At 36.3% G+C, this 24,262-nt stretch overlaps 1 protein-coding gene and 1 pseudogene across 1 annotated transcript in view; one reads left to right on the top strand and one right to left on the bottom strand.

The window, feature by feature from the left end:
* The first annotated feature begins 2,543 nt into the window (after positions 1 to 2,543).
* Positions 2,544 to 24,262, top strand: part of LOC139818550 (uncharacterized) — a 47,539-nt gene continuing 25,820 nt past the window's right edge. The window contains exon 1 of the mRNA XM_071787279.1: positions 2,544 to 4,091. The gene's annotated coding sequence lies outside the window, so the exon portion shown is untranslated. The remainder of the gene's footprint in view (positions 4,092 to 24,262) is intronic.
* On the bottom strand, positions 6,910 to 9,869 carry LOC139818551 (uncharacterized; annotated as a pseudogene).

The raw sequence follows: 24,262 nt of genomic DNA, 5'->3' as shown, positions 1-24,262 counted from the left end.
TAAAAGTTTTGATTCTTTCTACGGAAGATAAGGTAGGCGGCCCAAAATTCGTTCCCGCGTTTAAAAGGTGACTATAGGGGACGAAATTTGGGCTCTCCTATTTTATTTATGTTAATTCTTTTATCCATTTCTAAAAAAGGCATTGATTAAAAAATATAACGACTTTCACGAAAATCAACATAATTCAGTTCATTAAACCCATCTCATTGTTCGATGAAATTCATCATATTCTCCGATAATTATCGATATCCGGCGCACTTCAATTTCCACTGAACGACTGCGTGAATCCCGGGCTTTTTCTATGTTCCAGTTCTTTTCTTTCTATACGCATAACGTTTCCATGTCATTAACTACCCATCCATCGACGATTGTGTGATATCATAGCATACCTGATTATGAGTCGACTCATAATCGAGTTCAAATCGTTTAACCTTCCGGGTACCGTACCATTTTGCATGCAATAACCATATCGTGAGTTATAATTAAGAAATATAGTAAGAAATAAAATAATTCTTCTGTTTGTACCAACATCAAATCAATTAAAATTATAATATAATTAATAATTATATAATTAGTTTTTTAAATAAAATTATTAGTCTTATTTAATTTTAATTAATTCAGAATTCAACAAACAATATTCGTCAATTATGCCTCGCACACATATCTCTTCGTATATGATTACCGGAAAATTAATTTGCGACTGACATTAGTCCGATATCTCAAATGCGGAATAAATATTTATCCGAAGTAAATGCTATTTTCATGATGACAAGCAGAAGCTACTAAATTGGGTTCTGAAAGAGGTGTTAAGTGACAATGTCGTCGAGAAGGAGAGATACGCAGAGTTTCTCATTATAGACCTGTCTAATTTTCTTTTCATCAACTCCGTCGTCTCCCCGTATTCTTTCCATTAAAATCTACTCTAATTACAAGTATTCTATCGCACATTCTCTCGTAAGAAAGTGCTGAGTACATTTTGCGTGAACGACATACCACTGGCGAAATGCGTTTTATTAAATACTAGCTGCTGGTTACCCGGGGCTAATATATATAGGTATATATATTACGTATTACAAATTCTATAAATTTTTAATATTATGTTATAGATTTATAATACTATTATATGTTTATATAATATATATTACTGCAAATTTTCAACAGAGAACACGTACATACGTAAAGAGTTTCCATTTTATACAAATAAATTCGATATTATTTTTATGTTTAAAACTTACAATATTAGAAAACCTTAAAAGACCTATAAGTAATTCGAGTGCAATTATGTGTAAAAATTGTAGTAAGATCTGGCGGAAGATAGGATATTCTGTAGCTCTTTCTTGTAGTCTGACTAATCGTATCGACTTATAGAATGATTTATAGGCTCGATTCGATAATTTTTGGCGGCAAGAATTTTCCGCTTCCGCTGTCGTCCGGCACGCATTTCGGCGCGGCGCGGCACGGCACACGGCACGACGCAACGCGACGCGACGCGACGCATCGTCTGGGACTCCGGGGTGGCTGTCTGGGACGCTTGCGTCGCGCTCGCGTTGCGTCGCTCCCCGTGTACGCCGGCGTTGCTCCGGGCAACCGATGGGGATGAATCTACGCGACGCCGGGCGTCGAGTTTCCTCGTAGCGAGCGGGCGGGGCTGTTACACTCTCTCAGTGCGCTCCACGACGCCGAACTGACCACGTACAACGCGACGTCGATCCCACGACCTCCCTCCCTTTTCTCTCTTTCTCTCTTTCCTACTAAATCGACGAGATCGGCGTCGTCGGACACGCGATCGAAATCTCAGCTCGAGATCCTCGCGCGAGTTCCACACTTCAACTCTATCCAGCACTTGCAGGTATTTGAGGATCGAGAGAACTTTGTCGAGAGTTAACAAGTCAAGTGCCGGTGATAAGCTGAATTTGATAAGGGAGAGCGTGATAGAGAAAGAGAAAATTCGCGGCAGTGTCGTGTCGGGGGTGAAACGGGATCGTGGAGGTAACGAGATCAGTTAATTGGCGAACGAACAACGGCGCGCAACTCGAGATCGAGAGTATCCCTGAAAAGTGTCAAGGCAAGAGGATTAAAGGGTGGCAAGATGCAGCGATCGAGAGAATAAATTAGGAATAGAAATTGGTGGTTTTACGTTTAATTGAAAATTTATTTGAATCATTATGACGCTTGTCATAAAATTATTTGTAACAAATTAAAAGAGAATAGATACGTAAGAATTGTCAATGAATTATCACGAATATTTTGGTAATATTAAAATTCTGAAAAATTTTTTGGATATTTGTAAGTAATTTTTTTAAATGGTATATCAAATTTTTAAATTGTTAATAATTGTCGTGAAGATTAATATTACTAATGAAAAGGTAATTTTTTTTATAATATTGTGCAGAAAAAAGAAATTATAGAAACAGTTGTTTGAAGTAAGAACGTAATATTATACATAAACATAAACAAATATTAAAATTTATTAAGTATATACACAATACACAATTATACACAAATTTGAATTGAAAAATTATTGATTTAAAATGAAAGATATTACAAATTGTTGACAAATCAGAAATAAAATTTGTATGTATTAATCAACAAGTGCAGTCTAATCGACAATGTGTCAAAACTCTCGTAGAACTCTAAAGTTATTGCGAGATTAAGAGGGAGAGATCAACAAGTCGCAGATAACGATTAATTGACGCGAGAAAATGATTGTGCGCGAGATTATTCCGCGGACGATCAGCACTAACTAACGATCAACACTACAGCGCGACTTCGTAGAATAATTCTCCATTCATTGATGATGATCCTTGTTGAGCGTTAGGGAACTCTTGCGAAGAGATTGCGTGGTTCTCCGAGGATTGAAGTTAGTCGTATAACGACGTGAGGAAAGTTTGTGATTGGCCGGCGATGTTTAGAGGAAATTAATTGCGAGTTAAGAACTTTAATGGCGCGTTAAGTCTTGGCGATCAATATTTTATGAATCGCCGGCCAATTTGATAAAGAGTTAGAAGAAAAAGTTCGAAGTTTGCGAGAGTTCAATTAAAGATCTTCATCATAATTTTGATGGGATTATTTTTAATCTCGCCAAATATTATAAATGTCTTTTTTGGAAATTTTTGGAATCAAAAGAATTTTAAGAAGAAAAGATCAGAAGAATATTAGATGTGAATAATTTAGCGCGTGTTATAATACTTTAAAATACCGTTACGTGCGGAAATAATTTATGTGGTAAATTTACTAATTGGGGAAAATCCTCGGTAAATACAGTCATCATATAGAGGAGAGAATTCGTGTAGTACGACTTATCGTATCACTTGTCGCATTAATAGCGATCGTGGTTGAACACTGTCGAAGTCCGATCTAAACTAACTAGATATCCTTCGAGGGTGGAAGTTATCCTATTAATGATGCACCACGAAGTTCGCAATCCAGTTTCATTTGTAATCCATGGTATAATCGTCCTATAATGGAAACGATTAATTAAAGAATGATAATGACATTGATTTTCGGTATAAAGCAAAAAACGTGGCTTATTTAATATTATCAGTAAAAACTCTACAATACAAATTATATTACAAATATTATTTCTTTCTCTTTTCTGAGATGTTTATTTAATTAATATTTTATAAAAAGCATAAGGTTGTTAAAATGATATACAATTAAAACACGATTTCTTATCACTGACAAGTTATATAATTACGCTTTGGAAAAAAGAAACTTCTTTTACTTAAGAAATTAAAAGAAATATGATATAATTATTGATGTAATATCGGGATAATTAAAATTGAACTGACAAGCCATCAATTTTGTTAATTATTTTTTATAAGATTACACAGTTTTTTATATCGCCGTTGTTATTAGAACATCTAAAAAATTTACTTGAAAATTTAATTCTTAAATTGATGTTTAATGTGACATGTTGATATGTTTGTCATGTATCTCGATCAGTTGCATCTACGAAATTATTATGAAACAACCGATCGTGAACATCCGTGGTTGAAATTCCTGTGAAAAGTGATTATTACGCGTGTTTTTTCTCACCTTCATTGTCAAGAGAAAGAAGATATTCGGATCAAACATCCACGACTGCGATTGTAAGTCTAAATAAATTATTTAATATCGTAATAAGCAAGTCGTTGCGGACTTTTTGATCGCGGCTCCATGAACAAACCATATATCTCCTTTTCCCGATTTATCCAGCTTTTCAGTCTGTAAAGCAAATAGCCGCGCGTTTTTTTGTTAATATACTTATGAAAAGTATCTTTAATGCGATTAAGCCGTGGTTTGCGAAAGCTTTAGAAAATCCATACGAAAGATAATTTGGCGCGGATGAGCGTATTTTTTGCGACCAAGGAGCTTTCGTATCTGGAAAAAAGAATTAATAAAGTGAGGGATTTGCGTTATGAAGTCTTATATATTGCATTGATATACTTATAATCTCTAACGAAGAATTTCATATAGACGTTGCGTAATATTCTTCTTCATATTAGAGATTATATCATATTTTTTGTCGCATATATGAATCTGTTGATTCTCTGTAACAAACGTAAATAATAATTATGGTTGTGCATATTACTGAACACAAGAACGTTTAGACGTATAAACGGAATTTCATTCATTGAGACGCTCGCAAGAGTCGCGGTTGCACAATCGAACACATAATAGACCGGCGTAGGCGAATACGAGAGAAAATTTGATTAAAAGGTCAAACAACGAATTAATTGCACATAATTAACCACACGTTAAACTGCCCCGCGGTGACTCTGACCCGGGCAGTCGAACTCTTTGAAAGCGTTGCATGTGCGTATGCATTGTTTGCTTATTGCGGGCCTTCTCTTGGCTATTCAACGCTGTCTGACCGCCGAATTTACTAGCATTTCCTTTTCTCGTTGCTTGTACTATATACACAATTATTTTCGCTCAATGATTCTCAACTGATACTAGAAATTATTTAGATCGCCCAAAAATCTTATAGAACTTTTGGAATAGATTTTTAATAGCATGGCAAACATTTCGTGTTAGATGTTAGTTGTATCATTGATGTATACATTTCAAAGCGTTAGCTTGCAAAATAAAGCTCTCTTAAAGTTCCACTTAAAAATAATTGTAAAATAATTTTATCTTTCATATTTTTTAATTTTATCTTTGTTTATAATTATTATTTATATTATAATTAATATTCAATTTGAAACAATGAATACGAAAATACAACATTGGAATATTCGCGATAGAATCTTATGTTATCTCAAATACTAAATTTATAAGAGAGATTCGTAAAAATGTTACTGTCTGTGTTATGTCAAATCTTACTACATTTTATTATCGTTATAAACGATAATAAAATAATAATTGAGCTACTGTCTATAACTACTTATCTTGCTTAACTCGACCATAAAGAGGCTGCAAATCCGGGGTACATTCCAGCGATAAGAGCGTAAAAATTACATAATCCCGTGCTATTTTCGCGTATAATTGTACCACTATGAATGCGACTAAATCGCCAAGGATACTTAATAAAGTAATAATCCCCATGAGTTACGTCTGCAATTAATTATTCCCGATTATCTCGCTGGTAAAGTAAAATGTTACATTAAACAGATCCGGTTTTGCATCGCGTTTTCAAAATTGCGGCACCGCGTTACTCCTGGTAACGTCCCGGTTCAAAAAGTACGATGTAATTCGCAAAATACGGCACAGCGGTTTTAACGAATGTACCACTCGCCGAAGAGTCCGTATAGACTAAAACGACCGGCTTAACAAACCTTTGGAGAGTGTACCGGCTTATTCAAGGATTCGACGTTAAGCCGATTCGAAGATTCGGAATCCCGCCTCTACCTCGACTCGATGATCTAATTTCAAAAGCCAGCCCTTTGTGTTCTGCGTGCACGTTTGCGCGCGTGCGTGCATGTGTGTGCACGATAAATCCGCGCTGAGTTTACCGTCGATTGTAAACGTCCGGCAAAACGACGACCCTAATCGTTACGTATGGCGAAGGCGAGTCTACCGTGTCGAATGCGCTTGTCGAAAGATTACGAGACTATCCGGTTAAGTCGTTATTATTATCGGGAAAAATGTGCCACGATTCGTGCAAAGCGCATCTGATCGAACCTATCGATAGCGCCAATTTATGGGAATAAAACTCGTATTTTCTCATGCCCCTCGCTTATTGAATATTATTAAAGCGTGTTTCAAAATTTATTAGATTAATTAGAAATTTGCATCTAAAAATACAAAAGCCAATGTTTTTGAGCTTTTAATGGACGCTGTATTCTTATTTCCTGTATTGATAGAAGATTATGCAGATGTTAAATTCCACAATTTATCTTCGTTTTCATACGAAGCTTCAAGCATATTGTGCTATATCGCAGTCTTCATCAATTTAGATTCTACTATATCTCGTAAGAGTCATTAATTTGGTCTAACGAGCTGTGATTAATGGGAGTGTGTAATAATTGTTAGTTTACTACATCTAGCAGAAGCATTACTTTAGGTAACACGGTAAACTTACGAAGTAACATAAAATGAATGTTATAACGGATAGGTATACATATTATATGTATATCAATACAAATTGTCTATTTTATAGTATATCGCATCCATTTGACTAAAATAATTCCTGAATAGCAGATAATTATTAAATTATCTGTATCAATCAAACAAATTATTTAAAAAATGACTTATTAACACACTAATTAGTTTTATTATCACTCATTCCTCCAACGTTTTTTCTGGCACATCAACCATGCATTCCTCCAACCATGCACTTTCGAGTCCCACGCGTTTTTCAAAATGTAAAGGATGCCAGAAAAAGAATTTCTGAATAAGAAGACGAATTTGGATGCAAAAGAATTTTTTATTAAAAAAAATTACATTTTTATAATTGTTTATTTTTATTTTTTTATATCGCGTGATTTACATCAATTGCGCGTGATTTGCGCAATCGTAGCAATATCGAACCCTGTGGTCTTCACATAATGATTTTTTACATTTTGCGCAGCAGTACATAGTTTTTTTATTTCTATTATATTCGGAGACAGACCATCTTTTATGTTTTTGTAGTTTATCATTGTTATCAACAGGAATGTCTGTTTCTGATGAAATATTGTAAATATCTTTGATAACTGTAATGTGCAACCCTGTTATGTTTTTTCGATTGTGTAAGTGTGGAGTTATCAATGACATTGATAGCTCTTTCATAAAAGTTCTTCTGTTTTCAATGTTATGGAGTACATTAAAGTTATAAAGAATATAACTATTAACAAATGCTTGGTCTAGCATATCCAGAAAAAATCTCATTGTCCATCTATTTGTTTTTCTCGCACAAGTATACGACGCACAACATTGGTCGAAGACATACGTACCTGCTTTCGTACTGTTATAAAAATCAACTAATTCAGGCTTTCCGGAATCTTCATTGATTTTGCATGATTTATGTAATGATGATAATATTATTACAACTTTAATCTTCTTTGGACACCAAGACATGTGAACATTAGTACCATCGTAACCGCAACGGACGGTTCCAACCGATGCTGTGCGTTTAAAATTTTCTGCGATTTGTCTCTTATTTTTTCTTGTAGTTCCAACCATTGTAAGATTATAATCCTTATACATTTTCTTGAAAATTTCGATGGAACTGAGCCAGTTGTCGCATGTTATATTTCTATTACTGTGATAAATAGGCTCACATATCTTTCGAATATAATAACTCGGAATTGTTTCATTGGCCAGGGGGATTTATTTTTCCTGCATACGGAATCGCGTTATATAAATAGTGAGTTTTTGCATCATTTAGTGTTATAATTTTGATACCATAGCGCTCTGGTTTATTCTTTATGTAGACTTTAAAAGAAAGTCTACCACGAAATCCCAATAAGTGTTCGTCAACGGTCAAAAATTCTGAAGGAGTATAATTCGTTTGGCAATTATTGATGAATAGATCCCAAACTTTTCAAACAGCTGCTAATTTCTGTTTTTTTTCTTTTCGTACGAGTAGTCTTCGTCAAAGCGTAATTACATTATGCAAATGACTTTTCAAAACGTTTTTGTATGTTTCTTTGTTTGTTTTTTTTATTTTTTTTCAACATAACTAATCTATCATTTAATAGCCAAAAATTCATCAATATGAGATGTTTAGAGGAGTAGAAAGTTTTAATAAAGATTTTTTGATTATTTTTAATAATTCTTCTCAAAATAATCAACCTGATATCAATATTATTTTAATGTTTTGCTTGCAGATACTAAAATAGGTTCTAAAGAGAATTCAGTGTGGGATTATTTATTGAACGTCTGTTACTTACCTCCTTACAACTAACTTACAACTATAACAAGGAAATCTTTTGCAATCTGCTGCTAAATATTCTACGATCTTAGGATTGCCTCTTTCAAAAATACTACAAACTGTAGGAAACAGCAAACTGTTTTGGAAGTCAACTACGTCTATCTTAATGCTTCGGAAAAGATGTGTCTTGACATAGCCAGTTATAAACGACCCGCTATAAATTCGAATCTTATTCTTACATTCATTGTTGCTTTATACATAGAGCTATGAAACTCGCATGACCACAACTCAGTAGTGTTGAGCATGCAGTCTTTCTTCAAACCGGCGAAATATAACAGACCGATAAATGCTTTTAATTCCGCCATATTTAAATGTTTTTGATATGGTTCGTTAGCGGTACCGTGTTCCGTATAATACTGGTCAATCTCGATATTTGTATACTTCAGTATTACCTCTAAAAGGTTGTCACTAAACAACGTTGACCAACGTTCTAATGGAGAATTAGCAACTTTTGCATGATTTATCGCACCAGGTAGATGCACCGCCAACCTTGACCGATGACCGCGCGTTTCAGGTAGAGATAAAGACCATCGAGATATTTATCTTTACCGTAAACAATTCGACGCCTTCTCGTCGTGCAAGTTGATTGTTCAGGCTTCGTTGTCTCCTCTTCCGAGTCTTGCTCCGAATCTTTGAATTCGAACTCGTCAGCTTCCTTTTCAGTATTCGAGTCTTCTTGTTCTTCTAAAAAATCTAGTTCCTCGTCGCTGTCATTTTCGCCTCACCACCTCTTCCGCCTTCCTCTGAGCCCATAATAGTCCTCTGTGGAATGCCAAATTTTTTTTAACAACATAAATATTTTAAATACGCTTAAATTGTACACAAAAATACATTTTTATTGGGGGAAAAAAAAATCTTGCTTTTCACACAACACTGACGTAATCCTCCAACCATGCACTTTCGTGTCCCACCGAAATTTTGATTGTTCGCCGTTTCGAGAACAAATGAGCTGCGACTCTGAAGTTTCTGCCTAAGGTTCCCTACCACAACTTTTTTTAGGAGTGGGGGGATTATCCGACGATCATCCTACATCTCTCTCATCCATCTCTTTCCCTCTCTATCCTCCCCTAAAAATCCTCATAAATGCTTCCCCTGCCAACTTCCACCTTCTCCCTCAGTCCACCTCCTACATTTTTCCCATACGTGCTCCCATGTCTCCGAGCATGTTTCCGTCTCCCTACCACATATAGCCTGCACACTCTTTCTCTCTCATCTTGCTACATTGGCGATTTATATTAATATATGCAATATGTTTTTTAATTGCTCTCCCAAATAGCAATTTTCTGGCAAATCTATGTCTTAGTTTTATATAAAACGCATATTTATTGGCAACGATTCATTCAACTTTTATAGTCGTTTCATATAAATTTATTTCGGGATAATCGTATAAATAAATTGACTTCTCGACGAAGTCAATTTATTACTCTTGCATGCATTACTCTTTCCCGGCCTTCACTTTAGCATTCAACGCGTTGCATTTTTCGACTTTCTTACTAGTCTCAACCCGCCATTCTTTCGCCTGTTGTGCCATCCCGCCCTTCCGGCGTATCTACTCCGTTGTCCCCAGACAGTGAAAAAAAGCACCACTCTCCTGTATCTGCATGCCACCCAAAGTTTTGCCTCGCCCCTTATCTGCAGCTTACGGGCCATCGCATCTCTGCATCCTGCGAGAGATTCTCTACCACCACCTCTATCTTACACCTTGCCGCTTCACGCGCGCGCACGCACGCACGCACGCACGCACACACGCATACGTGACGGAAGAACGTGGAAATTGCGATTTCGTCACCCGCGATGAACAACGACAGCGTCGGTCGTTTATCCGAGAAAAGCTGTATTCGTTCGCTTCATCGAGCACGCTCCGGGATTTATGATATAATACAAGTGGAGACACCGCTGTATAGGTGCGCTTATCGGCAAAAGCAAAGCTTGTCAATATGAATCTCGTGAAAAATTTTGTTTGAATACAATCGTATTCCACAACAGTCGAAACGATATGTTAAATTTGTTTAATACAAAAATAATACATAAATAGTGTCGTTACGCAATAATTTAGAACCGTTTATATATAGAACGTTTAGTATTATTTTCTTTTTTTTCTAAATACATGAAAATAATTGAGTTCTACTGTTTTTAATAAAAATAATGCTTTTATGACATTTATGTATTAACAATCCAATAACGATGTTTTATTAATAATTGATTAATTAATGCTAAGAATAATAGTTGGTAATTTTGATATGGATATTATCATAGTTAAATGTGGGCGAATAGAGGTCATTTAATTTTACGAATGTCCCTGTTTTGTGGAAGCTTCAAAGCGACTATTTTTCCCTGCCTTTCTCCATCTTAAATCGACCCTGTTCTGTATTCTCGATTGGCGTCGACGTCACGTATAGACTAAGAAATAGGCGATCGCGATCGGAATAATCGGAATAATTCAAAGTACGGTATATAAAATTTGCTGAGTTGGTGTCAAAAAATAAAAATTTCATTAAACATGTACTGTCTTTTTCCAGAATAGTAATATTGATCGACGCATTCTTCTTATATCCTTCAAGCGATATAACAACTAGAAAAGTATACGGTTATTATATTATTAAGTCTATAATACTTAAGTCAATAACTTTTAATTAAATTACAATGTTTAATGATGCTTTTCAAATTTTATCAAGATTACTTTGCTGACATTTGACTTCGTTTTCAACGGTATAGTGATGACAAATATTTAGAAAACTTTTCTCTTTCTTTTTAAAAATCCAGTGGAATTTTAATTAAAGTTCGATCAATCTTTCGGTGGCGCGCTCGCCAAAAAAAATTAGGCCATTAAGTCCTATTTGAAGTTTGCGGTCAAGAATACTTCTCGAATCGTGTCTTTCGCAAATGCTGATGTAAAAGCTGATGCAGAATCTCGGAACTTTGCGTGCATGAGATCGCGTGCACGAGAACGACGTATGTCGTCATTTAGAATCATGAATCTATCGCGTCCAGCCCGATATTTGCCGCTGCGATTTTTCTCGCGACTCGCGGATCTTACGAACGACCGCAAAAAGCACCGACCGAGTTTCCGGCATGTTTTCTGACGCGTTTCCTCAGCGTAGCGATTGGTGGAAGGCGATGGCGGGCGGAGAAACGCTTCCGGAATTCTTATATGCACTTTCTGCACCCTCATATCCATCGTCGGTTTTTCGCTCGTCAGTAGACGATCTTCGACGAACGAACGGAGATTCCAGATTACTTTTTGCACCAAGCCGCGTCCGGCTGTTTACCTCCCTCGCTTTTTCGTAGGTCGGTTGAGGTTGATGTTCCATTATGAACAAAAAAAAAGATCTAATCAGACGAGACGATACTTTTGAAAATATAGAGTATTACATAAAATATGTTCGAAATTATTATTCAATAATATTAATTTTACATGCAGATGGCGCTTTAAATTTGCGCCAATAAGAATATTTTAATTCTTTTAAAATCCTTAGTAATACAAGTATAATCACATAATTAAAACGTACGTAATGATTGGACGCATTTATTATTATTATTATCATCATTAACACAATTTTCACAGTTTTCGTATTACCTGAGCGATCTTTTTGAAAAATACGAGAAGTTCGTTCGCTTTCAAAACCCAATTAATAGAAGGCTCCAGCATTCATCGTCCATATGAATGACGCGCTTTATTCTCTCGTGTCGGCCAGGATATTAAAACAGAAAAAATTTCATTGTTGACGTGTCATAAAAAATTTTTAAAGTTTAGAATAGCAGTCTTGGGAAATTATTTTATTTGAAACTGCAGGAAATGTGTTGAGGTAATTTTTCAATTTATCTACTTGATTTAAAACACCTGTATTTTTAAAAAATCAGAAATGATACGTAACAGAGAGAGGATAACAGGTTCCAAATTCAAGCATATGTTCACGCGTGTGCAGCAAGACGGCGATGTATCTGATTTATTACTTAGGACATGGTCGAGATAAAGCGAGTTATATACGTTACATTAATTACTAGTTCCTTCGATCAATCGCTGTTCTCAGAACCACCTGTTGTATTAAAGGACTGATCGTGCATAGTCGTCGACGGTGCATGCATGTCCCATCGAGTGCATCGATAACGTGTTATCGTTACTCGACTCCTCTTCCGAATTAATGAGCGCCTTGTTAACAGTCCGTAGATAAGGCGACGCGTTAGGGTATAGTTCTTTGTTTTCAGCTACAAAATTACCGACAAAATTAAGCGATTGAAAATAGAAACGTTTATATTATATTTTGACGATTTGGACATTTAATTGTTTAAATTATTATCTTCTACTTTCGCTTAAGCGAATAACAAATAAATGAATGATATCATTCGTATGATGCATCGCGGCGCTCCTGATGTTTTATGACGCGAATGGTTTAATCTCGAGCACTCTGATGGCTTTTTATTAATTTATCAGTTCGTAGTCTAGCGCGCAGTGCCCGTGGATTTAGCAGAGCGGCCATTTCTCGGCGAGCGAATAAATTCACGGATTATCGGGAAGTTTGATCGCGCTGTCAGGCGCCCCTCGAGTTTCCGAAGTCCGGAATTCTGCCGGATCAAGATACGACAACTGACAACGCGGATGAAAACGTTGATTGGCATGGATCGCGCATCTCTCGCGTTCAATGCGATCTGATAACGGGTGCACGGATGCGTATATTCGCGTTAGATCAATTGAGTACCTGGCTCGAAATTGATCTCGGCTTAATTGCGAAATTGTGCAAATCATGTTGCACATTGTGCCGAGTTTTTTTTTTGCGATAATCGAGATAAATTTCGATTATCACCGATGTGCTTTAATGCTTTACATCCCGGAATTAGATCGGAAGGCTACTAAATAACGGTGATTACTAATTAATATAGTTATTAGTTATTATTATTCGTAAATATTAATTGTGTGCTTATTATTACTATCTGTTTGATCTGATAAATTTCACTAATATGTGAAGGTCTCACAGTCACCGTACAATATTTGAATAGCGCATGCTGCATATTAATTAGAATCGTTAATACTAAGTAACATTTGTTTCTGAATATTTCAACTTTTTTCTCTCAGTGTACATGTGCCGGCAATCATAAAATTATTCAAGTGCATCCACGCCATTGGCGATATTAACAGGGGTATTTTTCGTTCCCTCCGAGCCAAGCGATATCTCGCGAATGCTTTTACCGTAAAAACCGCAAAAGACGCACGGAGATATTTTTCGCAAGACTCGCTGACTTTTAACAAATTTGCGCCATTACGACCATCTGCGAGACGTGCAAATATCGTCCTTTACTGTGCCCGTCTACGAAGAATGCATTTCTCACGAGTCTACAATTTATAATTTTAAAGAGAATAATTGCTAGATTTCTCGAAATGACACAGAGTATAGAATAAAAGCGTTCATTATGATTTGCAAATTTTATTCTTAGTATTTGTTCTTTCAGAAATAGAGAATAATTAATATTTCACATCGCCGCTGTATTATAAATTCTAAATTAAAAATCTATAGTATTCAGCCATTTATTTCAAACGTAATCGATAACATTCAATGTTGCGAAATGCAGTAATGCTGCAAAACTCTGTTGTAATAAGAATCCTTTTTCTATACATTTTTATATTTCCCCTTAAAAATCTATAAAACGTTCGTAAGTCTCGCTGATATTGCACAAACGGATACTGCAAGGACGACTGCGTAAAAAATCTTTGCGAGTTGTACAATTAAAGAGTAGATGTTAAAAATAGCCGAACATAAGCGCACGTCAGTATACGATCAGGAATTAATGATTCGTCGTTTTTTTTTTCTTTCTTTTTTTTTTATTTGGCGGTAGGAGTCCTCTGCTATCCACAGCACCGCAATTCGTCCACGGAAAAACGGATTTCTCGCGGGAACATTATCATTTTAGTTGGCGGGGATTGCACCGGCAATGTGCCGATTATCGATTCGAGCCGCCCGCTCGTCAAGTAATCAAGAGTCAAGATCCGGCTGCACTTCTTCTCGGATTCTGTCTGCACTTCGTTTTCCTTATCCCCCGAGGAGAAGAGGGAGGGGGCGGTCTTCCGGCGAGAAAACACCGCTAACGAAAGTAAATTCTCACGACCAATCACTTTTCGCCGGTGCGAAAAAGTACCGATAGAAATTTTATCCACGAACTTTTACCCTGTCGACGTCTAAACCACATCGAGATTTCACGATAAATTTCAACTGTTTGGGTTTCTTTTTTTTTTACAAAAAATTTGTTTTTAAATAAAATAAATAATTATAAATAAGACTGTTAACTTTTTATATTCTTTTTTTTAAATAAACTCATCGCGTTCTCTCATCGATAACTCTTATAACATTTCACATACATATTGCTCTTGTATATATACGCAGCTTTAACGAGCCTTGGCGAAACACTACGCGATATTAGCGATTAACAAAGTGTCTCGACTATCATGCGCTATCGTGCTCCATATTCCACACGAACTTGCTTTTAATTTTAATGAAGCAAAAGTACCGATTTTAAAATCCTTTTTTTTCTCCCATTTCTGTAAATGTTTTTAAGCAAAACATTATTTTACTTGATGTTGCAAATTTCTTTAAAAAAAAATATCTCTGAAATAATAAATGCTATTATTTTCTCTTTTTCTAAAAGTGTAGTATATATATATGTATTTACGCGCACCTTCTTCCAATAATGAGAATCGACTCGCATAATTGGATCGATATTATCCCGGTTGCAACGTGCGTGGATTAAACTTGTAGGATAAAAAAAGGAAAATTTTAATTAAAAATTTGACTTAATGAGAATGAGTCATCTCCATTTATTTTAACATTTTTATTACATAACCTAAACAATCGGTGAGAAGTTTTTGTTTAATAATTGGAGGGGTAAAAAAGTCAGTGGTGTAAGTCAAATTTTTTTTCTCGCGCGCATAGATGCAATCTATACAATATATAAATTGCATCGATGCACGCGAAAAAATATTTTTAAAAATTTGACTTACACCACTGTGATTTTTACCCCTCCAATTATAGAAAGAGGAGGTATATATGAATAAGAATATAATATTCATCATATATAATTATGGTATATACGTAAATCCTATAATACAATTGTGTAACAATAATATAATTATTAAATAACAACGAATGCAAAAATAATATAATAAGTATAATATTACCGTAATAATATGTAGAATAACATTAACGATATATGCAAGTAACATCGAAATACCATCGTGTGAATAAAATTTAAATAATGTCAGCAAGTTTATAGCGAAGGAAATAGTTGTTGCACCGATAAAATGACACGATGATATTTATGTCATTCATTTTTCAGTGCGGAAATATAACTATTGTTTCACGCGGTGCGTCACGTGCGACAAAGTGACGAGGCGGATGTTCATTTCAGAGTGCGATGAAAGAATGGCTCTCGTCAAGCTGGCTGGATGTTTATTATCCTCGCGTACGTCCTCGTATATGCAACATCACTTACAGCAACGAAAGCCGGTCTGAAATTTGTCCGCAAAATGATGTACGATGATGCGGGACATAAAAGCGCCATTCTACCTCGGGATATTAGAGCGGGATATCGCGGTTCATTTCTTTTTCATCGTGGTCCACGATCTCCCCCTAAAATGAAAGAGTTTTATCACTCGTGGGTCACGCGACTCGCGGTCGTTTCCCTTCGCCGGATAATTCCGACCGTCGGGATGCATCATTAATTTCCTCGCTCCAGAAAGTATATCGCTGCTAAGTTGGAGCACGTAATTGATTCGGCTAACGGAATTTGTTATAGCTAACTTTTTGTTTGGAGATTGAAAGTTCTGTGTCTTGGAGAATAATATGCATAAGATGGGCAAAGAAAGGAGGAAGCGAACTTTCTTTATGAGGAGTATTATTTTCATTTCTCATAAAAATGTGAAACTGTGAACTGAGTTTTGAACTTTAATAAAATCTTAATTAACCTCGCGTTACCTATCGCTTGTAAGATTAACGAAATGAAGAAATACAGGTAAATGGATACAAGTAAAAAAATTTGTAAGCGCGCTCTGACGCGCGCGCGCGCATTATATTTAGTACTCGTTTTTGACAAGATACCCCGTACAAAGATTCTCTTTCTACCTCACCACTCTTTGAGCCGCTCTGCTTAATTAGTCGTCTCTCTCTGTGTGTCATCCTGGAGCTTTGCATCTTGCGAATAAACCCAAAGAGAAGCCAACTCGTCTATATTTGCACATCGGGTAGAAGGTATATCAACATGCTATACAGGATTTTCACGTGTAATTCTTGGCAACCGGGCAAGAAAGACGATCCAATTAGAGTCAATGGAGTCTCGTGCGCACACTCTGATATTCCGACCGTTAACTTCTTTCACTTAGATGCTTTTACTTTTTTTTCCCGCGGAAGCTTTGCGACGCGACGCGACTTCTTCAAGCGGCGCTTTTCGACGCGTAATTAACATGGTCGGCGGCCGCGACGAACTATAAAATGTTCTGCAGAAAGTTCCTCTTTATGTCTGTTACACAGACATTTTGATTATACTAGCATAGAAACAAATGGGAATAGCGGTAAAGTTTTTAATTAATTTAAATACGCGGCATACGTTCTTTTTCGCAATTAAGTTGTTTATTGTGCGGCACCGTGCAAGTTTGATTTCTTCTCAGGGAAGATCTTCAAAAACACCCAAATGTTAATTTTTAATATTCATTATTACACACGTTAGTAATTTAACCGTAATATTAAATAAAATGATAAGAGGTAATTAAGAAAGATAGTTCTGAGGAATTTGAACATCGCTATTGTCATCCCGCAATTGAGTCGAAATTCTCTCCCGAAACTATGTTTTCCTCCCTTCGGCTTTGTCGGCACTCAAAGGCGAACAAAACGAAGATTCGGAGCTCGCAATATAATTTGCAATACGTAAGGCGGCGCTCGTTCTCGTCGCGTAAATCGCACGTCTTCTCTTAGTGCTCAGGCACAAGACGATCCAATTAAACTCCGCCGTGTTCGAGTCGGCGGAGATGATCCCTTAATCGGCGATATACATGTGTCAAGTGCAGAGAGCACCGAGCGCCGACTGACGGAACGGCATAAATCGATTTATGCCGGGCGACACGAAAGTTGAGAGACGTCGCGCGCTCGCTCGCAAGATGACTTTGATGAGGTCCGCACGTAATTATCTTTCGATTAATGAGCAAGCATACTGGCGGGATAATCACCAGCAGGGATTTACTTCCATAATTACGCTCGCTACTTTGACGGCTTAATGAGGAATATACCTAATATATGTACGTGTGTCTTGATCCGAGTTCGATTGAGGTCTTGTCTCACGCGATATCTAGTTCAGTAAAGTGAGATTGTCGACACCACCACTGTTTTTTCGAGGAAAGAATCCGTTTTCTTTTTTAGTAGAAAAGGGTTACTTACAAATGATAAATAAACATCTCGACAGATGATTATTAATAAATTAATAGAGTATATTTATCTAACAAAGGAAAATATAAATGTATTAAATTTTTTATAGAAGACATGCGTATAAAATTATACATTTTAATAAATTTGGAAATTGCTAAAACTCTTTATATTCTGAAAAAGATATAATTTTGTTATTTATGCTGTTAATTATGCATTTTCAGCTATAACAATAGTTTTTGAAGTGATAAACTTATCGATCAGTTTATTAATTGTATTATTCTATGATATAATTAATTCTGTATATAAGACTTTCTTATATTTATAGGGTAAACTATGAATTTTATTTTAATTTTCTATATTTAATACCGACATATGCTCGTTTGTCAAAGACGCCTTAATTTACGCGAGTCGAGCTACGTTCGCCAATTTTTCGACAGAAAGATTCTCACCGGCATGACTTATCGCCTTAAATACTGTCGCGATAAAGCTGTGAATGTATAGTCCGCAAACACTCGCCGTGAAAGATATTGCATTCTTTCCCTGTAATAATTCTGCGAAACTCCCTCGAAATGGCCAGTATATAATGTTAATCTCTCGTATTTACTTGCCTGGTGAATCTAACTCGTTACGTTTTTAGATATTCCGAGCCGCTCGGTAAACTAACCGTAAAATACAAAAGCGCAGAGGTTGCACTAACAATAAGCCTCTTTCCCCAATTTGCTTGTTTATGCTAAAAGCTTCTACTCCGTTTTCTAAAAGATTTAAAAGATAACGTGAGAAATGAGACGATGCGAGCTTACTCGGTCTTCTCATGAATAATTCGCAGTAATTTGCAATATATTTATGAAGGCGAAAATAGTAATTTTCTTTCCCGCGATGACTTACATTCACCTGTCACAAATTGCATAAATCGTAGCTTAGCTCAACGCTTAGCTTATCGCGCTCAAACGCGTGTATAGGCTTCGCGAAAATAAGCGGGAGCCTATAGCGACATTATTTCACGTCGATATCGAGACAACAGCGATTCGTTTTCGTCGTGTTCTATCAACGGAAAAGTTCGATGGCGCGCGTCTTTTATGGAAAAATCACAACGAAAACGTTTGCACGATTGAGTTCCTTTTTTTGTCGATGACAGCGATTCGATTCGTTATCCGGACGAGCCTGATAAATTTCCTGATATAGATCGATTCTCCCGTAGGAGAGATCTCGGCGATGAAATCGGCTCGGTCGCTCGCGAACGAATGGCGATGACCTAATTAAGTTCATCGTTAATGCATATCGCGCGCAAAACCGTAACGCGCGGCGCACTATTTCTTCCGGAACGCGTTTGATTAAAATCCATTTATCATTGAAATCGCGCCGCGTTTCTGGCTTTTGTAAACGGCGGAAACGCACAGTTACGACGGATTTTCCTTTACTGCCCGATCTAACATGTGTCTTTTTTTCCCTTTTCGCCCGTTTCTTTCCGTTTTACTATTCCGAAGCGGAAAGCGACGATAAAGCATGAATTAATAATCGCCCTGCCTCCTTATTCCGATCTTCGTCTTGTTTCCTTCCGTCGTTGTATTATGCAGCATCTGCTGACATTACGTTGCATAATAGAGTGTTGCGAGCTGCGGCCGTTTATCTACCAGCCATCGTCGTCGTCGCCATCGCTTGTGCAATTCTTTTTTAAGACCTACGAATTTGTCGCAAATGAGAACAAATGATTCTTTTCTTAGTTTAAAAACCTCACGTTTTCCGATTGAGTCATTATAAATGCATACGAAAGTACAGGATTTCCTAGCATTCTCAATCATCTCTGCAGTGTTTCTCCTCATTTTTTTTCTATAGAACGAAAAGAATGAATTCTTTGTGTTTGGAATTTCTCAACATGAAAGATATAACATTATATTGTACTGCATCGTGGTGAATCAGACATGAGTCTAGTTTAGACTAACAAGAAATAAGTTTTTAGCGGTTTATATATATTATGTGTATGTATATATACACATATAACAAATTCATATTTATCCAACCATCGTACCAAACATGCAAAGTGCATACTTGTAAAACCGGTATCATTCATACTGCAATGAAATGTTTATTAATACAAGTGGTTATAATATGCAGAGGGGTTAAAAGCGGTCAAAACTTCACGATGATTCGCACGAGAAATGATCGGTCATATTTTATTATATATTTTCTGATAAATATGAGCTCTATCTGTTGAATGTATGAATATGTTATTTTATACATGATCTCCAATTTTCCCACTTAATTAATATAATCGATTATATAGTTGACTCGTGTAATTAAAATTAAATAAAAAGAATGGATTCTGTAAAAAAAAGAACATTGGTGGATAATATACTGATAGACTATTCCTCACAGAGTTGACTACGCGAATTATAAACCAATGACCAGTGAATTATAGACCCTGGTATTAAAATCTTAAAGATTTATGCTCGGTGATATAATCTATTGTCTTTCTCGCGTCAGCGCGTACACAAAAGATATCGTCCGTATAAAACTTTCAACGTATTGTATGTGTGTGCTTGCGAAAAGTCAGACTTAAAATTTTTACCGTCCAACTCTCGACAATTTCTCGAGATTCAGCAAGCGCGCTCGAGTTTCTGCAAAGCAACGCGCGCTATTTTAATAGTTTCTGTCAACTTAGTTACACGCCGCACGGGCGGACATGCCGCTTTCGTGTTTCGTTTATGTTTTATTTGGAGAATTTTATTTATCCAATCTCAGGAAAGACGTCAGTCAACAACAACGTACCGACCGTCGTTTTCGAGCAACAATGAAATCAAGGAATCGACGTAATGTTACATATACGATAAAGTATAAATATTATGTTCCAAATTAATTAAACTATATGAAAATCAGAAGATTTTTGATTAAACTATAAATAAACATTTTATAATATTAAAGAAAGAGAATATTAGTTTAAAAACTAATAATTAGTAGCCAAATACTTTGTAGATATTAATTCAGTACGTAATTCTTTATATAATAATTCGATGATAAAAATATAAAAGATACCATTTTCTGTATAGAAAAGTTAACTATTTACTTTCAATTATCTTGGCAGAAAAACGAAGTATACAATGTATGCTATAGCGTATAAAGCGTATCTGCGTATACTATAGCTTCGTTGATTTTATTTAGGAGATGCGATATGTCATTGTCCAATCCGCTTTCGCTCTAGTTTTGAGCGTGGGTTCTCGCGTGACTCATTCCAAGATATATATTCAATTGTCGCGAAAAATTGCTGGAGAGGTCGGGAGAAGAAAGTCGGTAATCCGTCTTAAAGAGTACACAAACCGCGAGTTATTTATCGCGACACAGCGATAAATTCAGTTCGCGGATCCGGGAGTCGCATCAAAGCCTTCGTCACGGCGAAAAGAAAACTACGAGCGAGTTTCGCGATCAGGTTACGCGATTTCGCCGCGAGGCAATGCAAAGCCAGGCGCGATAAGTCAGTGAATTAAATCCCTTTCCGCGCGATGTGGAAGCGAGGAGAAAGGGTTGAGAGTTCAGCCGTCCACTTCGGTCGAGGACGTTTTCTCGGGTGCCCGAGGCCATTACGATAATAATTAAGGTCTTGACGTTTTAAAAGCTGAAATAGAGGCTGAAATAGATAGTCTCATTGTAAAATTAAAAAAATTACACAATGAAATTTTTAAACGTTTATTTTCTTTTTCAGATTCTTGTATAAACTGTTATTTAAATTATTATATACATTATTTAATTCGTTTTTTTCTTACGACTATGACTGTATTTATAATTAATATTTTATTAAACCAAGATATTTGTTCGATACACTTGGGGTGCGTTCCACTTATCGCTCGCAACGCTCGTGGAATCATTTCATCCGTTGTTTGTCAAATGTTAAACAAGGACGAAATGATGCTCGCGCCGCGAGCGTCGTGAGCGATAAGTGGAACGCAGCCTTGAGGTATCGCATGTGACACACGATGTTTTTTTACGCGGAAATACGCGACACGCGTTCTACGCGTGGGAATTTTCCGCGATCTATTTTGCTAGATGTTTTTGACATCACGTTTCACGTGTGTTTTTTATAAATATAAAAATATGCATGTACAAGTTAATAATTTCACGAATATAATTGGATGCAAAAATAGAGATATATAGATGAATATTAATGATGGTCTAATATTCAATATCGGTCCAAAGCGTTTCGATGTATGTAAACTGTCTGATGGGTATGAAATATTTCGCATTCGAATTTTTCCACGTGCTACCGTGATTACATTTGCCTATCGAGCTAAATCAAGAACATGAACAATGTATCTAAAAGCGATTGCGCAAAACAAGAATAACAAATGTTCAGTGTTTCGGTATTCCAGATTGCTTGGAACACGTGCAGCGTGTAGCAGCTACTGCGTCGAAAGAACGTAATTAACTCTGCCATCGTCCGTGCAATTTCACGTATAGCAACCATATCGATCGCTGGCGTTATGAAATTATTGAAGACCGCGTGACGAATCCGCGAATTGTGGGCAAATACACGCTCGCTTCAAAAACAGATCTCCATCAAAACTCTCACGCGATTTTCGGCTTAATATCGCAATTTAACGTCGTTCTTGTCATTAATAGTCATTGATCAAAAGAATTAATTTAGTAAAAAGATAAAGGTTTTAAACGAAATTAAATAATTTCAATTTCCAAGTTGATATAGAATAAATTTTGCAAATTTCAACTCTACTATATATATATATATATATATATATATATATATATATGTTATTGAAAACATTATGTAGATGCTTGTACAATATATCGTAATTACACGAGTCATGCTTACTCAGAATACACGAGTATCCAGATACGAATATGTGATATGGCAGACCAAGTAACATTCAATTGTAAATATTAGGAATGCGTTTCGTGTTAACTTGATTCAATTACTTCGTTTAACGCTGTTTACATTCGGCTACGATATCGTGGGCAAGGTTTCTCTGATGCTCGTGGGTACAAGTAATTAATCGATGAGTGCTAATAGGCTATTACGAAATTACTATCGTCAATCAGAGACCTGACTTGCAAGCGATATTAAATGCAAAACCAACTATAAACGTATAAAAGATACATTAATAAAATTATGCAATTATTATCTAAAAGACTAACACGTTCTTTGTCATATTTGGATTTTATAAGTATACGTACATGCGTGTGTGTGCGTATGTGATAGTCTTAATAAATTATGTTAATAAGCAAAATATATGTATACATATACTTGTGTGACAAACAGATATCCCGAAAAATGCCTATTAAATCTTTTCGTGTAATCGTAGTGGAATTGTTAATTTAACCGTCTCCGAAGGAGAGTTTCGGTCAATTTTACCGACATGCCCAAATTGTATTTACTCCACATCGTTTATTTCCGTCCACTGCGCAATCGTCTCCCAATTTAGGAAGACAACAATTTAAATATAATACATATATTATGTGTTATCACTCATTATAAAATTCGTGCAAAACGCAAATTGGAGTAAACACATCGGTTAATATTCCTGTGACAATTCCTGTGATAATTTGTAATTTTCCACATGCCACAGACAGTGTCGAATCCCTCGTACCGCATCGAATTCACGCACCGGCCTCGAAATTGGTTAATCTCCAGCGGTCGCGTCACGATTGGGTTCGAACCGGCGCCCTTCCTTTGTCTCGCTAGTTAAATAATCGAGCAATCTCGGAACACGAGATTGCTCATCTCGCACGTGGTCGTTCAATGGTGCGCGAGTTCCGCCGCGACGCGAGACAGACGCTTTGCAATAGGCTGCATTCCAGTTTCCAAAATTTCAAATCCAAAGAAAATTTGGGACGACCCGGAAACCGGCAATTCCCAATCGATAATCTGAAAAGCGATAATTTTGAAATTTTTACAAATTTTGATCTTATTATAGAATGTTAATGCACCAAAATTAGCGTTGGTAATTAAGTGACGATTAAGTGACTGTTTTTGTTCACTTCTTTGATCTCGCTATAATATTTTTATTATCTACTTTTGAAATGAGTGTATCGTTTTTATCTTTCAATGCTTTTTGATAAACGTCACAAATTTGCCGCGCTAATTGGAAACCCAGGCACGAATCTCAATTGCTGAGGTTAATGATTTTTATCGCGACTCCATTCCCACAGTAGCGAGGTTTTGTGTATTTTTATTTTTTTTTTGCTGCCGCGCCGCGCATATGTGCAAATTCACAGGAGATCGAACATTTCGGTCGGGTGCGGACTGTAATTGTCGTTTGTCGGCCGTTAAACGCACTCGGACTTTTAGCGCCAACCATAAAGCCACGCGTGCAGCGTGAAAACGAAAATAGGATTAGCTTCTAGATATGTCGAGAATGGCTCATAGTTGAGAAAATAAATAAATGATAATAATTTTATGCTTAATTTTAAAACGTACGTTTTCTACATAATTTAAATTGATTTTTTTCTCGGGTTGAGCAACGTTAAAATAATATTTTGTTAACAGCTGTATCCAAAGAGAATTTTTTTTTGAGAATCA

The sequence above is a fragment of the Temnothorax longispinosus genome, chromosome 9 (genome assembly GCF_030848805.1).
Source record: "Temnothorax longispinosus isolate EJ_2023e chromosome 9, Tlon_JGU_v1, whole genome shotgun sequence".
Classification (NCBI taxonomy): domain Eukaryota; kingdom Metazoa; phylum Arthropoda; class Insecta; order Hymenoptera; family Formicidae; genus Temnothorax; species Temnothorax longispinosus.
The sequence above is the reverse complement of the archived record's forward strand: the minus strand, read 5'-3'. Positions and strand labels throughout refer to the sequence as shown.